The 16,385-nt window shown below is 42.3% G+C and overlaps 2 long non-coding RNA genes across 2 annotated transcripts in view; one reads left to right on the top strand and one right to left on the bottom strand.

Annotated features, from left to right (window-relative positions):
* The window catches only part of LOC309532886, a 70,917-nt gene that overhangs the window by 17,909 nt on the left and 36,623 nt on the right, over positions 1 to 16,385 (bottom strand). The window contains exon 4 of the long non-coding RNA XR_014220049.1: positions 9,899 to 10,107. This is a non-coding gene — a long non-coding RNA (uncharacterized lncRNA). The remainder of the gene's footprint in view (positions 1 to 9,898; positions 10,108 to 16,385) is intronic.
* Positions 797 to 14,842, top strand: LOC309532888. Its single transcript, XR_014220051.1, has 2 exons — positions 797 to 1,300; positions 14,568 to 14,842. It is a non-coding gene; the product is annotated as an uncharacterized lncRNA (long non-coding RNA).

Raw genomic sequence — 16,385 nt, 5'->3', positions numbered from 1 at the left:
AGTCTTAACAAGTGGAACATTTTGTACAAATATCCAACTGTATGTCAGTGATACAACTGTTAGTAATCCACAACTAAACTGAAAACAACCTCATTCTTTGGTTAACCTTGAATCTAAGCCAGAATTCTGGTGGTTGGGCTTAATTTTAGGTCTAAATCTTCAAACGTCCACTAGGATGTCACAGACTGAATTCCCATCCTATAGAGAGAAGGGCAACACCACCAAGACATAATAAAGGATGTAGGACCACCTAATGAATGTGTGGTGCCAGCCTACATACCTTGTTACTCACCAAGCCAAACGTAGCCCAACAGGTGACAGATAAGCTCCATGGTTTTTCAATCCTAAGCAGGCAACAAAAGCAAGATACTTACTGATTCTCTTCTCTCTATGTATACCTACAACTGATTTGGTAGGTCATACACACAAACACAAATGTATTCACATCAATTCACATAGTGCTTTGATGCCTTTCAGACCGCAGAGGAATTTGGTTAGGTCACTGGTTATAAGAGTAATGCTACAAATTTTATTTTTATTACAGAAAAGAATAAAAGTTTATTGAATGTGTTCCCAATTTTCATGTCAAGTATAATTCCATTTTCAGTATAATACTTATACTCCCCCCTCCCTTAAAATTCTAATGCACAGCTATACAGCTACACATTTTGGGACATGGATGTCTGTTGGGTTGAAATAAACGACAGACGAATGGCAAGTGTCATATGGGAGTGTCAACTTCCCATCAGATGTCAAAGCAGAATGAGAAGACTGGACCCATTTTTGCTCTCTGGGTAGAATGGTTTCTAACAAAATGATAGCAAATATTTATTGTAGAGTCTCCTGTTTTCAGATTTAGAGAGGAGGAACTCTGAAGGGATGGTAAACAACGATTAATCCTTCTTTTCAAAGCAGTTTGAATGTACTTTGCAAAACAATCAAAGAAGGGAGCCTTGCACCTGCATTTTCATGCGCAAGCTGCCTGAATTGGATTAACAAATGAGTACTATGATTGAGCATCAGGTTCTTTACATAAGATGGAAGCAACCTAACGACATATGGATCCTATACGTCTAGATTTGAAAACTGTAATTTGCTTTATATGGGGCTGCATTTAAAGAGCCTTTGGAAACTTCTCTTGGTCCAGAATGCGGTAGCAAGGGTGTGTTGACTAGTGTTCCTCTTTGGCAGGGGTCCTCAAACTACGGTCCGTGGGCCAGATGCGGCCCACCAGAGTCCTGAACCCAGCCTGCCTGCAAGGCCCAAGGGTTGGAAGCAGCCTGGCGGAAAGAGCCCTGAGGTAAAACTGTGTGTGTGTAACAAAGCCCTGGTAACGCGGTTGCTACCGGCAGTGCCGGCTGCTTGCCAATGGCATGCTGCCCTTTTAAGCCGCCAGAGGGTAGGATAGTGGCAAAAGAACCCTTTGCCTTAACCTCCTACCCTCCCCTCAGGCTGGCTCTGTGATCAACGGAGCAGTGCCTCGCCGGCCAGTTGCCTCCTTAACCTTCACACGGGTCCCATGCAGCAGCCTTGGCAACCTTAAAAGTTAGGGAAACACCAAAAACACAGGCAACATATGCAAACAGAATTAGCAAGAAGAGAAGTCTGAATCACAACAGTTCATTGTACAAGGGAATCTCCATGTAAATAGTGGTGGGTTAATCCTTAAAATAAAGCTCTCCACCCAAACTTCACCAAGTTTGAAAATAAACTTCAATGCAGAGAAAGCCATATGCATGAGGAACAACAATATCAAAAATAACCCAGAAGAAATGAAGTATAAATGTGAGGTATAGGTAACTATAGTATTACTGATAGTGCCTGTTGTGTGTCTGTTCTGGCTATTATTTTGAAACAAGGTGTTTTTTAAAAAAATACATGAACAAGAGCATGTTTCTGGAACCTCTTTAGTCTGGCTCCCAACAGTGTCTGAGGACAGTGAACTGGCCCCCTGTTTAAAAAGTTTGAGGACCCCTGCTCTGTGGGATCATTTAAAACCTTTTTACAATAGCTGCACTGGACCAGGAGACCTAAAGGGATATATTTCCCCACCCCACTCCCTCTCCCTTCCCTCTCCCCTCTCCACCCCATGGCGGCTGAAATATGACAGCCTAAGAAATTGGGGGGGGGTTGCGGGTCTTGCCTACACTATGGACCTCTTTGCCTCAAAAGATCTGTTTAGTCCCCTTATTCCAGGAGGTTTGAGGATTGTTAAGGAAGACCTTTTTTTAAGCTGTTTTACCTGCTGTAACTTGTCTGCTTTTTTCTTGTTAAACTGTTTTGTTGTATCATGGCATTATGTTTTTATGATTTGTTTTGTATACTGTTGGATTATTCTTAGTGGCTCCAATTTTGTAAATGCAAGCAGAAGAGTATGATATAACTGCTATTAAGTATATAAAATTGTAGAGGTTTTTAGGCAGAGGTTTGCTGGCCATCTGTCATGGATGCTTTAGTTGAGTTTCCTGCATTGCAAGTAATGGACCAGATGAGCATCAGGGTCCCTTCCAACTGTTGTGAACTTGCGTAAGTGGGAGGACACCTGTATTAGGAGAAATTTGTACCAAAAATGCTGCTGAATTTTAATGAGCACATTAAAAAAAAACCATAGACAGATATGGAAATGTTGGAGAACTGGATTTGGAAAATGGACAAACAGAGAAACTGAAATTGAACAGATTCACCCAGCTGATAAAGTCAGGGCCAGCACCAACCTTTAGCATAGTGCATCTGATGGATTCTCTGCCACTAATGACTTCTCACGGTGATGCCACTTCCAGGTCAAGATAAATCAAGATGGCAAACCGAAACATGTCTTTGGCATGACTTCACCCAGTCTTTGGCATGATGAGTCTAAACTCACAGATTACATGATCCATTAAAATAACGCAGTATTTTTTGGTCTGAAAAAAATCCTGGGCAGTGTCAAGCACTCCCCGCTAGCTGTATATACTAAAAAATGGGGGAGCATCCCATTTCCCCTTTTCTCCTAATAAACCACACACACACACACACACACACACACACACACACACACACACAATCTGTCTTGCACCTTGAGGACCTATTCCACTTATATCTGCAAAACACTTCCTGCTTTGCATACCAAAGTGCCTAGGGGAGCAACTGCACAACTAGGAACACCCCTTAATATCTTGTCTAATGCAGGACTGGGACACAGGTGGCGCTGTGGGTTAAACCACAGAGCCTAGGACTTGCCGATCAGAAGGTTGGCAGTTCGAATCCCCGTGACGGGGTGAGCTCCCGTTGCTCGGTCCCTGCTCCTGCCAACCTACCAGTTTGAAAGCACGTCAAAGTGCAAGTAGATAAATAGGTACCGCTCCAGCGGGAAGGTAAACAGCATTTCTGTGTGCTGCTCTGGTTCACCAGAAGCGGCTTAGTCATGCTGGCCACATGACCCGGAAGCTGTACGCCGGCTCCCTTGGCCAATAAAGCGAGATGAGCGCTGCAACCCCAGAGTCGGTCACGACTGGACCTAATGGTCAGGGGTCCCTTTACCTTTTAATGCAGGACTAATCCTACCATTATACAGAAGGAGGCAGCTTCTTCAAGCAGTGGATACATGGGGAGCAGAGAGCAAAGGTGAGGTGTTTGAGGATCACCAGTCCTGAATACTCAAGCACCAATCTGCTTCAAATGGGCGGCGCGGGGCAGGATCTTACTGTATTTTGCCCCAGACTTCAAACTGTCATGGGTTGCAAGACCACTTGAGAACTCAAAAGCTTGTTCACCACCTGGCAATATTTTTAGTTGGGGCTAATAAATATACTGTCCTAGTATGGATTTTGGAATTTCTCTGCCACTGTTTCCCTCCACAGGATGTTGCTGCATTTTTTTGTAGCATCTTTCAGAGCAAGTTTGCCTTTCGCTGATTGCTTCCCATGGCTCTACCTTTTAGAGTGAGTTATTATGACATCTGGACCATCTGGCTCTGATTTCTATGACTCACTGGATTTTGGATTATTTTCATAGTCTGACAATTTGGAGGTCTAGCTGTGAGTGGTTAGGGTGTGAATGGGCATGTTTCAACATCTGCATTCCCCTTGTTTTTCCAGTTCTGCAGCTTCCCTTCTCCTCTCCAGCCTGCTCCTCTTACTATTTTTGCAGGTTGCAACTGGGAGTTTTCTTGGTTCAGAACTGCACACTTTTGGCACAAGTCAGTCATAAATCATTTCCAACCACTCCCTTCTGGCAAGGGCGGTTTCCCACTAGCACTGCCGCTGGGAATCCAACAGATTTAGCTACATTATTCTTCATATTGAACTGATTTTAATCTTGCCTCACTACAGATTTTCCACAAATGTAAACAAGAAGCACAGCTTAGCCCACAGCTTAAAACAGCATTTATGCATACATGGCAAGAAGTGCAAAGGCTGAGTATTCAGAGACTTAAGCTCCCCTATTCAAAGCTGGGCCATGAAAACAACTCTCTAGGAAATGGAAACGATCCTTCAAAAATACTAACATTCATCCAGTTTCTCTAGGAGTCTCAAATCTGTGAAAGCCTCTTGTTGAGATGCCAAACTTTTCAGAAGAAGGGTCACCCTTCTTCCAGCAAAGAATATTGCATAGATGCTGCTATCCAAGTTTATATTGCACCTGCCACTCTGGCAATTGGGATGTCCTCAACAAGCATGACACTCGGCTGTTCAGCTGCCCTGAGCTTGTGCACTTACAAGCACACATAGTATAATACAAGTATAATACACCTGAAGCAATATTAGGAGGATGCTTTGGAATGCTACCCCCATTTGAAATCCCAAACTCATGCATTTATATTGAGATTTGCTAAAGCAAACAGACAGGAAAAGCAAGCTTTGTGAGAGCTGATCTCATTCCCAAGAATCATTACTATGCCAAGATGTTGCAAAAGATAATGCAGTCTTCAGTGGCTTTGGAAAGGGGTACAAAATGACCCGAGAAAGGATGCAAAGCTTGTAACAGTTGGCTATGGATGATTCCCAGTGATGAATGGGATACTTGCCAAAGCCCCTTGCCAGACAGCCATCAGCAAAGCTCATTTTCTGCCCTGGGAAGAAGCAACAATGGGAAGGTGCAGTGAAAGTAGCACCCTTCACACCCTGCCCCCAAGGATGAATCTCCAGTGTGCCTCAGAGAGTCAGCTAGTGCACAGAGAGCATAGCTGCACACCCAAAGAGGAGGAGAAAAACTAGGTCAGTTATGAATCACTGGAGATCAGTTGAGTTGACTCATTGCGGTGTCTGCTGATTATATGTGCTACTTTGGTGACTCTGGTTCCTTGCTAAGCTCTGCTGAGCAATCATAAAGCCTTGAAGAAGCACGCTCCTTGCATTTTGTGCTATTAGAAGCTGCCTTAACTTTATTGATGGGGCACCCTGTTTCTGTTTAAATTGTGTACATTTGCAAAACAAAAAAGGATGGGAACAAACATTTGCAAATTTTAAAAACAGAGCATACTATTTAAGGGAAAGACAGAGGAGAGATTGAGCAGGAGGGGCGGGGATCCCTCAGCTGGGAGGGGAGGCTTTGCACTGCCTATCAGAGCAGCCCCGATCTCAACTCCTACTTGTGTGCAAGCAGGAGGGGACAGGAATCCCATCAGAGCAGCCCCACCCCACTCCTACTTGCGTGAATGCAGGAGGGGGTGGCGATCCCTTAGCTGCAGTCGAGAATATTTCAGTTTCACCCTTCACATCAGTGCAGGCATGTTTTTTTTTTCCAATTGAGATGAATACATTGTAAAATCTCAGTTAATGTCAGTTGGTCTAAATCAGGTATAAATATATTTGGGCACAACAAGTATACTTGGTGTTATGTTCCTGTTCATATGTTGTGAACTTAAAAGTTGACAGACAACCTTTATTACTGCGTAATGTACGGTACTTTACAATGTTCCTGACATATATTTCAGCTTTCTGGATTCATTTGCATAAAATTGTTGCATAAAATTTGCATTTAATTTTAATGATTCTAAGAATGTCAGGCAAAATGGTCGGGCCCTGTGCATGTTCACTTCATCAAATCATGCCCCAGCTCTCATGCTATCTGTTGCTGCTGCTGCATGTTGTAGTCTCCATCATCTGGGGCAACAGATTGACAAAGGCTGCTGCAGAGTCTCAGGAGTTGAAGCAGCCCAGGAAAGGAGATACTAATAACAATGGAGAGTTTGTTTCTTTGAAGTTTGACCACAGTCATTGTTCCCTTCTGTCTCCTCAACACCTAAGTGTAAATGTACGTTAAACCCAGAAATTTCTGTGAGGAGCAATCCTAAAAACAGCTCAACAACTTTGGGGCAAAATCCAAAAAAAAGCTCAACAACTTTGGCCAGCCCTCATCAAATCAGTGGCGTAGCGTGGGTTGTCAGCACCCGGGACAAGGCAAGTAATTTGCGCCCCCTAACCCTGAGTGAGTCAGGTAGGGGCAGAGAGCTGCGAGTGCGAGCGCGCCCCCCCAGATGTTGCGCCCGGTGCGGCCGGCCCCCCCTGCACCCCCATGCTACGCCACTGCATCAAATCTGGCCCTCGTTGAAAAATGTTTGACACCACTGCCCTAAGCACTCCATGTAAGGACAGAGGAGAGGGAGTGGAGGAGGGTGGAGCTTTTCGGCTGACATATCTAGTGGTAAACCAGGCAGTAACTTTTCCAGGGTTCTGTTTTTCACTTCCAATCACAGTGCTAGTCTTCCTGTCACAAGGAAGGAGGAACTGCCTCTTGTCAAATGAGCACAACAACCCCTCCCCAGTGAACTGTTCTTTAGTCATCATAAACCCTGCATCAATACATTTTGAAACGTTCAGGTTCCCTGTTTAGGGGGAACTGTACCATATATGCTGTTTTTTATACAAATCTCTTCCCAAACCACGGGGAATCCCTTTTTAGATTCCCCCTCATCAACTTTAAAGCTGTCCTGCATCTAACACAATACCCCATACCTATCCTGAAATTTGACAAGCTTTTTATTACTTAGGGGCATCTCAATGGCAGAATGTTCTCATACAAATTACGTACAAAACAATATGGGGGGGGGGAGGTAAGTGATTTTTTTAAAAAGGGGCATTTTAGAAGATTTCCAGAGTGATCCTAACCGTGTCTGCTCGGAAGTAACTCTTACTGAATTCAGTGGGGCTTACTCTCAGGAAAGTGAGGTTAGGCTCACAGCCTTAGATTTTGCCTTTTGGTTGCAATCCTAAGCATGACTTATTTGGAGAAAGGTCTAGTTGAAATCAGTGAGATATACCCTGAGTAAACATCTCGAGAATTGCAGTTTTAATGTGAAATACGGTGACATTTCTATTTGGGGAGATTCTAATGGTAAAGAGACAGGTTTTATTTTATTTTCTTTGTTCAACGTTTGTGCAACCAATGTTTTGCTTCTGGTCATCCTCAAGAGAAAAGGAGGACGAGAACAATGGGCACATGCAATTCATAACACTGATTTGGTCCCATGTTGCTTGTTGGTGAGTCTTCAGCCTGATGTGCCTTTGTATCCTGAAAATCATTGTAACATCTACAAAAGTTTCCAGTCTTTGCTATTCTTTGTCTCTTGTAAGCAGATACTTTAGCTGAGCCAATTAATGTTTAAAATATTTCATGTCTAGATTAGCACAATGCGTTCCTTCAAGACTCCGAGTTCTTTTTACTGTGTTACAAACTAACACATTGGAAAAAGAAGCACTACAGTAATCCTGAAATACAGCCTTGAACTTCCCGGCTATTATCTTTTCCCCACTGTGGGAAGTTGGGAGCTGATTATTTATGCCTGCATTTCCTCTCCTATGACTGTTATCTGCTTCCTGCTCTAATCCACAGAAATGCGTTTCTGCTTATGTGACTGCTTATAAAACTTAGTCTTCTTAAATAAATGCCTTTGGTGTGGGGATCTTGCTTTTTCAGCAGCTGCTGAAGAATTTACCTGTTAAGCTGAAGATCTTAACATTTGCTTCTCCTCATAGATGCCGGGCTAAAGACCTATATGCCAGACTGAACAGGGACCCACGACAACTAGAATTTATGCCGAGTTTTGAGACAGAAACTGCTGTCAAGGTTACCAGACCCCTCAGCCTCACTTGGGAACCGCCATGAGACCTCTGAGTATGGGGCGGTATATAAAGTCCAATAATAATAATAATAATAATAATAATAATAATAATAATAATAATAATACCCAAGTTTAGGTATCTTTGCTTCCTTAACTTCCCAGTGCCAGCAATTCACTCAGAGTGCTTTGAAAAAGCCTCCTAGCACAGAGATGGACACGAGCACTTGAGACAGGATGAATTATAAACTAATATTATTGGTTTATTAAAGGGATGCTATAAGAGAATACTGATACTCGGGGCTTTTCCCCCCAGCCAGAGCTCACTGGAGCTCCAGCACCTCTTTTTCTAGAAAAATAGCCCTGCTGGTACTTACACTGGGTACTTATTGACAGTTTCTGAAAATTCAAGAGACCATGTTCCCTAGCACCAGATCTCCAACTCTTCACGTGGCTTTTACCTCAGGCCAATTTTCCTGGAACTCCACCTCAGGCAATAACTCCCCAACCCAGTCCACCTATTGGGGATAATCTGCCTCTGTACCCCAAAACTCTACTTCTTGGACATTTTAGCCCATTTGTATAAACTTCCTCTGGTAAGAGGATAGCCTCTCAGGCTACCTCAGCCACCAACTCCTTTCTCTGATCTTCCCCAGACGAGTATTATTATTATTACTCCTTAATAAATGTCTATACGGCCCTTCATCCGAGGATCACAGGGCAGTTTTACAATGTAAAAACACAAAAATACATAACACAGATAAAACACTGGGCATTCTGAATAACACATGGGCCGTTAATATATATAGGCCTCAGTTTCCCCCCTGGTTTTATTCCTCACACCTTTCTCATCAAGCCCTTTATTCCCACCAACTTTCAGCAAGAACTACTGCGACAAAGGCTTACAACACCATAACAGAACAAGGCCTCGGACTCTGTAACAGAAGTCGCAGAACATTTTATCCCTTCAGGCACAAATATAAACAGGTTTTATATCTAATTTCTCCACAGCCACCCTGTGCTGTGCATTTAAAGGACGTGCATTTAAAAGTTGGACAAGTTGAGTGTGGCTTTCCTCATCCTTCTAAGAGCTCCATGAAAGAAAGGTGGGGTATTAATGTAAGAATAAATAATAAAATGCCTAAGTCAACTCTGCTGGCTTATACAGGACATGCCCACTTGTCGCTCCAAGTCAAAATCAAATCAAATATCTTTAATACGGTCAGTGACCAGGAAGCAATTTATAAAATATGACATTAAGAATAGTATTGTGCTACAAGTAGCAGTAAAAATATGGCCAATTCTCAGAATTGGTGCTTATATTTATGACCAGGTTTCGAGTTTTAAGTTTTTAAAATTCAGTTCAGGAGTCGCTACTGTTTATTGTCGTTCTTTCGATGTTTACAGTTTGAACTCCTTTGTAGACATCATTGCTCGTCTTATTCTTGTTGCAATGTAACAGTACTTTGCCACGGACCTGTTAATTTCGGGCTCTTTGTCAGCTAAGAGTCAAAAACTCTGGAAATGTTTTGAGTTTGGTTATGGTTTCTAAAGAATGTCGCAACCAGTACTTCAGCACAAGCAGTTCCCATGCAGAGGGGGCATTTCATACCACATTTAGAAACAACTAAGAGAGGAAGTAACAAATTCCCTCTGCTTCTTTTTTAGATTATTTCCCTTTAGGAAGGTCAACAAGGATGCAGATCTTTGCATTTCTTGCTGACATATCCAAAACTTTCACAGAATCATGTTGGGTCAAGTAAACAATCTCTTTTCCTTTTTCGGGCATGCGATAGGAGGCCATTTCTTTCTAAGAAGAAGGAAACTTCCTTCTTTTCTCCCTAGTATTGGAATACTTACCATGTTGGACTAGGGTTCACGAAGTGCACATCCTCTGCTCTCATCTGAACTCTCTGACTCCCTGAAGGCTCTTTTCCAGGAAAACAAAGGGCACTTCCACACTGACATTATTATGGGACTGGGATTCAATCGCATATCAGCCCATTTTAGATGCACAGTTATGGATGACTGGGATTAACAATTGCTGGATGCATTGTTGTATCATTTTCCTGCAAAAAATAATAATAATTGAGTGATTGCTCATTTCAACATATAGAGGGCCACCGGTTCCCCATTCCTAATCTAGAGATCTGATGGAAGGTAGTAGCAGATCTATACCTGTTTGTCCCCGCTTTATATTTGTAAATACAGCCAATAGCATAAAAACACCATAAGCCTCTAATGCTTTCTCAAATAAAGGAAACAATTCATTTTTTTATTCCAGATAGCAGCCAGTTGAGGCAACATTATCTTGAGGATCCAGGAATGAGTTTCACTCAAAAGGGAGGGTGAAATGTGAGGAGTGGAATTTGTCATTGCACTCTTCTCTCTGTGCAAGCATTCCTGGGATGATTCCCCTTCTCTGTGGTGGACCTTGGGGTCTCAGATTTCAGTGGTGCTCTGTGCAATGCCAAAATTTGGTGCCCTCCCACCTCTCGCCTTACATTCTTCATCATAACTGCAGCATCCTCAAGGCTCTACCTACTCAATCCATTCCAGCCATTTCAGGAGAGCCGGGGGGGGGGCGGAGAGGTGGGGGAAAGCCCCCCTTGCCCAAGCCCTTGTTCAAGGCTTCTGCCGGCAGGTGTGTTTTGTTTTGCATTGCTCTAGGATTTTGGTTGGGTTGTTTTTTTTTGTTGTTTTTTTTTGGGGGGGGGAGGTTGCCCTAGGTCTTCCAAAGAGTTTTACAATCAATAAAAAGCTTGTAGTTAAACACAGAAATGTTGCAGACTGCTTCAGCGTTCCCATAACAAAATAGCAACCACTAACAAAAGTAATACCCAAGGTACAACCGCTCCAGGCTTTACTTGTGTCAGACCTGGTTCTTGTGTACAACTGGATGGATTCAGTTTTGCTTCTTTTTTTAAAAGCAGGTACGTGTATGTAGCTTTCAAGGGCCTCTGACTGAAAAATGGAATAGAAACAAACTCTTAACAGTCATGGATAGTGAGAGACCTCTAGCAAGGGATGTGCAAATATGTCAATTTTGGCTGTCCAGGTTTCCAATCTTTTCAGTCTTAAACTTTGTTCTTCATATTTCTGGAACAGTTTGACACACATGCACGCAAGCATGCACGCACGCATATACTTCATACAAATCCATCAGCATTTTAGTGTGGATTTCTTCTAGCATACTTATTTTTGTAATCAGTTTTGACTACGGCACTTTTTGCAAGCAATTTGCCTTAATAAAATTAATTGTAGCTTGTCAATTTCACTACTTATATGCATTTTTGTGCACGCTTTACTCTAGTACATGCATATTTCTTGCTATACGTGGCTGGAGATCTGCATTGCACAATTGGGAAAAATGTGAATTTCAGAGGATGGTTGTGTTCCAGTTCATATATTGCTTCAAAAAGTGCAAATTTGGTAAGTTGGCCTGAATAAAAAAATCTCTCTCCTCGCTACCTCTAGAGTAGCAGAAGCACGTCTTCCCAATTGCTCGGGCCTGGAAACAAATGGGACACATTCTTTGTGTAACACCTTGTGTATCATCTCTGCCCTATGGGTCGGCGGGTTTATGGGAAGGCCCACTTCTGAATGAAGTGGGAAGGCCCACTTCTGTTTCCAGAAGACCTGAGATTCACCTCTTAGTATTGTCAGTTAAAGGGATATCATGGGAGCAGGGCTTGGGAAGAGTCTCTGTCTGGGACCCTGGAGACCCAGCTAGCGTAAATGGTTTGAGGTTAGTTGGGTCCCTGTCCTGGCTCTTTATATGTTGCAACTTTTCTGTGGGAGAGCATGTGCTTTGCAAGTGTAAGGTCCGAGGTTCAGTTCCTTGCATCTCCAGTTAAGACAGGGACTTAGGCAGCGTGACAGACAGCTGCAACCTCAGACAGCTGTTTTCAGTTAGACATGACAGCATTGGGTTGGAAAGACTAATAGTCTGATTCAGTGAAAGGAAGGTCGGCACTGATGCAGAAACAGGGAGAGAGGGAATGTTATGTACTGAGTTGAATAGGATCCAAACTGCAGCAGTCTGATTGGTCCTAGAACAATAGGATCCAAAATGCAGCAGTCTGATTGGTCCTAGAACAATAGGATTCAGAATGCAGCAGCCTGATTGGTCCTAGAACAATGCAGCAGTATGATTGGTTGGCAGGAACCACCCAATCCTGCTCCAGATAGAAGTGAATCCACAACCTGATTGGCTTACAGTAGTATTCCGGAATTAGCCAATCATGTGCAGCCCATTGTGTAAATAACGTATATAAAGCAGATACTGTGAGGGGACTTTCATTCATTCCTCCTCACCACTATGAGCTGAATAAAGAGCATGAAATCACTTTGCGACTCTGAGTATATTTCAGGGAACCTCAAAAGTAAACTGGAGTTATGTTCGATTTCACCCTAGTTGTGTCTTCTCTAAAACAAACACATAGCTTAGTGCAGGGGTCCTCAAACTTTTTAAACAGGGGGCCAGTTCACTGTCCCTCAGACATTTCTGGGGACTGGACTATAGTTTGGAAAAAATATGAACGAATTCCTAGGCACACTGCACATATTTTATTAGTGGTGCACACAAAAACAGGAAAAACAATACAATATTTAAAATGAAGAATGATTTTAATCATCATAAACTTATAAGCATTTCAATGGGAAGTATGGGCCTGCTTTTGGCTAATGAGATGGTCAATATCCGGTTCCATATTTGTCACTGCTAGTCGTAGCAAGTGATGCAAGTGTTCATCAGTTAGTTGGGATCTGGTTGGAGATTTCAGATGCTTCATTCGGGGAAAAGTCTGTTCACAGACATAGGTGCTGCCAAAGATGGTTGCAATTTTGAGCGCATGGTTCATGAGATTCAGATGTGACTCAGAGGGGAGAGATGCATAGAAATTAGTGAGAATGAATTATGTAGGACATAATTTCTGCACCTAAATTTCTGCCACTGCTGTGGCAAAGGGATCTACTATCATTCAAATAACTAAATTTAAATTATGTGAAAACATGACGATAAAAAAAGCATGCAATAGAAAACCTTACGTGGGCAAGTTTCAGATTTAAGCAAATGATAAGCCAAGGCAAGGAGCCCTGTTTAGGGAATGATTTAATGACTGATGTTTTAATGCATTTTTAATCTTTTGTTGGAAGCCTCCCAGAGTGGTTGGGGAAACCCAGCAATGGCGTAGCATGGGGGGTGCAGGGGGCCGGCTGCACCGGGCGCAACATCTGGGGGTTAGGGTTAGGGGGCGCAAATCCACGGGTTAGGGGGCGCAAATTACTTGCCTTGCCCCGGGTGCTGACAACCCACGCTACGCCACTGAAACCCAGCCAGATGGGCGGGGTAGAAATAATAAATTATTATTATTATTATTATTATTATTATTATTATTAAGGAGGTTAAAACTTGGTACTCTGTTTCTAGTTTGATGTAGGTGCTGTGAGTCACATGTATAACTGCTAACAATGCATTTTAACATGTTTCCTTTGTTCACTGTCTATTTCTGTATGCTGATAAAGAGGTGCCAGAAACATGCTCTTTCTCATGTTTTTTGTTTTTTTTGTTTTTTTAAAAAAACCTTGTATCAAAATAATAGCCAGAACAGGCACACAACAGGCGATATCAGTAATGATATAAGTTACCTATACCTCACCTTTATACTACATTTCTTCTGGGTTATTTTTGATGTTGTTGTTCCTCATGCATATGGCTTTCTCTGCATGGAAGTTTCTTTTCAAACTTGGGGAAGTTTGGGTGGAGAGCTTTATTTTAAGGATTAACCCACCACTATTTACATGGAGATTCCCTTGTACAATGAACTGTTGTGATTCAGACTTCTCTTCTTGCTAATTCTGTTTTCACATATTGCCTGTGTTTTTGGTGCTTCCCTAACTTTTAAGGTTGCCAAGGCCGCCACATGGGACCTGCATGGATATTAAGGAGGCAACCGGCCAGCGAGGCGCCTGGGGGGAAGCATGGAGGGGAAGGGTTGGCATAGAGGAAACCAGTTGGTTCAGGACCCTGGCGGGCCAGAGCTGGCCTGCGGACCGTAGTTTGAGGACCCCTGGCTTAGTGCTTATTTTTTCAACCACCTTTCAAAGGTAATGAAGTCTCCCTGTCCCTTTATTTTATGACGATAGTGCTCCTATCAATATGGGGTGGGGAGCAAGGAAGAGAGCAAATGTTGTGTCTGATATCCTTGCATGTCAATGGATGAGGTCAGCATCCCTAGCCAAAATAAAAGATCTGGAGCAGTGGCGGAGTTAGTTGCACGGGCACCTGGAGTGGCCGCCATGCCGTGCACCCGGGGGGTGGCGGAGTGAGCCCCCCTGGTGTGCCTTTTTGTCACCCCCCTCAGAGATGACACCTGGGGCAAACCGCCCGCACAGCCCCCCCTTTCTATGCGACTGATCTGGAGGTATTTGGGGGAATAGTACACCATGATGACCGAAAGAACTTTGCTGTAGTGATGACATCTACTAAACTGCATGGTCTCTGAATAATATTTTGTTTCCTTTGTAGGGTTATGGCATTACATTTGTACCAAACCTTATGGTAGAACCGCCTTTCAGCTTTACAATCCTGGGTTGTGGTGAGAGAGGCGACTAACTTGTGACATATAAACTGTTTGGCTAAGTTAATAACAGCACAAGCTCCTCCATGTTTACTCAAAAGTGGGAATGAACCAGAGACATCCGTAATACATTCCAGACTTTTGATCTAACAGTAATTATAACAAGTCTGCTTCAATATTTTGTGTCTGTTTTCTGTGTGATTACATTTAAATAAATTCAAAAGTACAGATGTATGAATCTGTTAATTCAAGCTTTTTTCACTTTCTCAGTTTGTCATATTTCTGCATCAGTTTGCGATTAAAAAAAAAAGTCCCCATGAACATTTGTCAGCAATTTTGGGAGCGACACCAGCCATAGATCAAGTGGGGCACTGGCCGAGGACTCAGGAGCTCTGAGGGGGCATCTGACCCCAGATCAACCACAATTTGCTGACTGATTCCTGCTAGTTCTAACATTAGACAGTTGACTGTTCCGACAAAGGTCTTCTTTTCTACTTGGGATAGGCTTGTGCTGCAGATTTCACCTTTAGTAAAATGCTAAACTTCTTAGTCATATATCAGAAAGCACATACATAGTGGGTTACTGTTGTTGTTGTTGTTGTTGTTGTTTAAAGGTGCACAAATGTGCCACAACATTGCATTCTTTGCTGGTGCTCATGCGCTAAAGACAACTTATGTCAACAGCTGCAATGTTGTTCTTGCACACACACAACCCTCTTACATTCATTACATGTAGATAGGAGATCACAACAGTGTTGCTGAAACGTTACTTTGCAATGGCTAACGTGGTTTCTTATTTATTTGACTTCTTGTGCAGAAAGTCTCTCAGTGATTAATTTCCTGCACAAATAAATTACGGTCTGAATGTTGCCTCGTGAAGGTATGTTACGATAATTCAGGTGCAGGGAAGAGCGTACATAAAACGTGTTTATAGCAAAGAGTTTTGTCATCGTGCGTATGGTTTGAGGTTGCCTCATGTGAGTGATTGCATTGGTTTGAGTCTGTTCACCCAAATTGCATCAGTCCATCTCCATTTGCCACGGTCATACAGCTTCCTTTGTTTATGCTCAAATGCCTAGTAGTTTAAATGCAGTTTATGGAACTGCGGTTTTACGCTGAGGCCATCTTCTTGCTACATAATTGTGGGCTGAGTTTCTAAACAAGCTAGGATGAGACTTTGAAAAACTCTTCAGAATGCGTGGGTGCTTTCGTAGGCCCATTCTGGTTCATTTCCTTTTTAAGAAAGCGCCACATACCACAGGGTTCAGATCTAATTGGGGATTATTACTATCATTATAATAAAAAAAGCTTAGGAATTGTTCCCTCACTTTTTTTTTTTTTTTAGTAATAATATTTTATTAACATTTTCCAAAAAGTTAACATCAACAAAAATCAACAAAAATCAGAAAAAACAAACAACAAACATCGAAGAATTCAAACAAAAAAAGAAAAAAAGAAAAAAAGAAAAAATTTAGCATAAAAGAAGAACACTCTTTTATATTAATAACTTTCAAAACCTTATTCTCTTTGCTTCCACCCGCCTTCCCTTCTTGTATTCTACTTTAAAAGTTAGTTCAGCAAGATCGTTTAATATTCATTTTAAACCTTTATCCCTCCCTTTATAATCTTATTTATCTTAATCGCTAGAACCCCTTCATTTCATTTTCAGAGCCTTCAACATTCATAAATTTTACAATATTTTTGTAGATAAACTTCAAACTTCTTCCAGTCCTCTTCCATCTGCTCTTCTCCTTGATCTCGGATTC

The sequence above is a fragment of the Podarcis vaucheri genome (assembly GCF_965113315.1).
Source record: "Podarcis vaucheri genome assembly, chromosome: 5".
Lineage (NCBI taxonomy): Eukaryota > Metazoa > Chordata > Lepidosauria > Squamata > Lacertidae > Podarcis > Podarcis vaucheri.
This window is presented reverse-complemented; position numbering and strand designations above follow the sequence as displayed.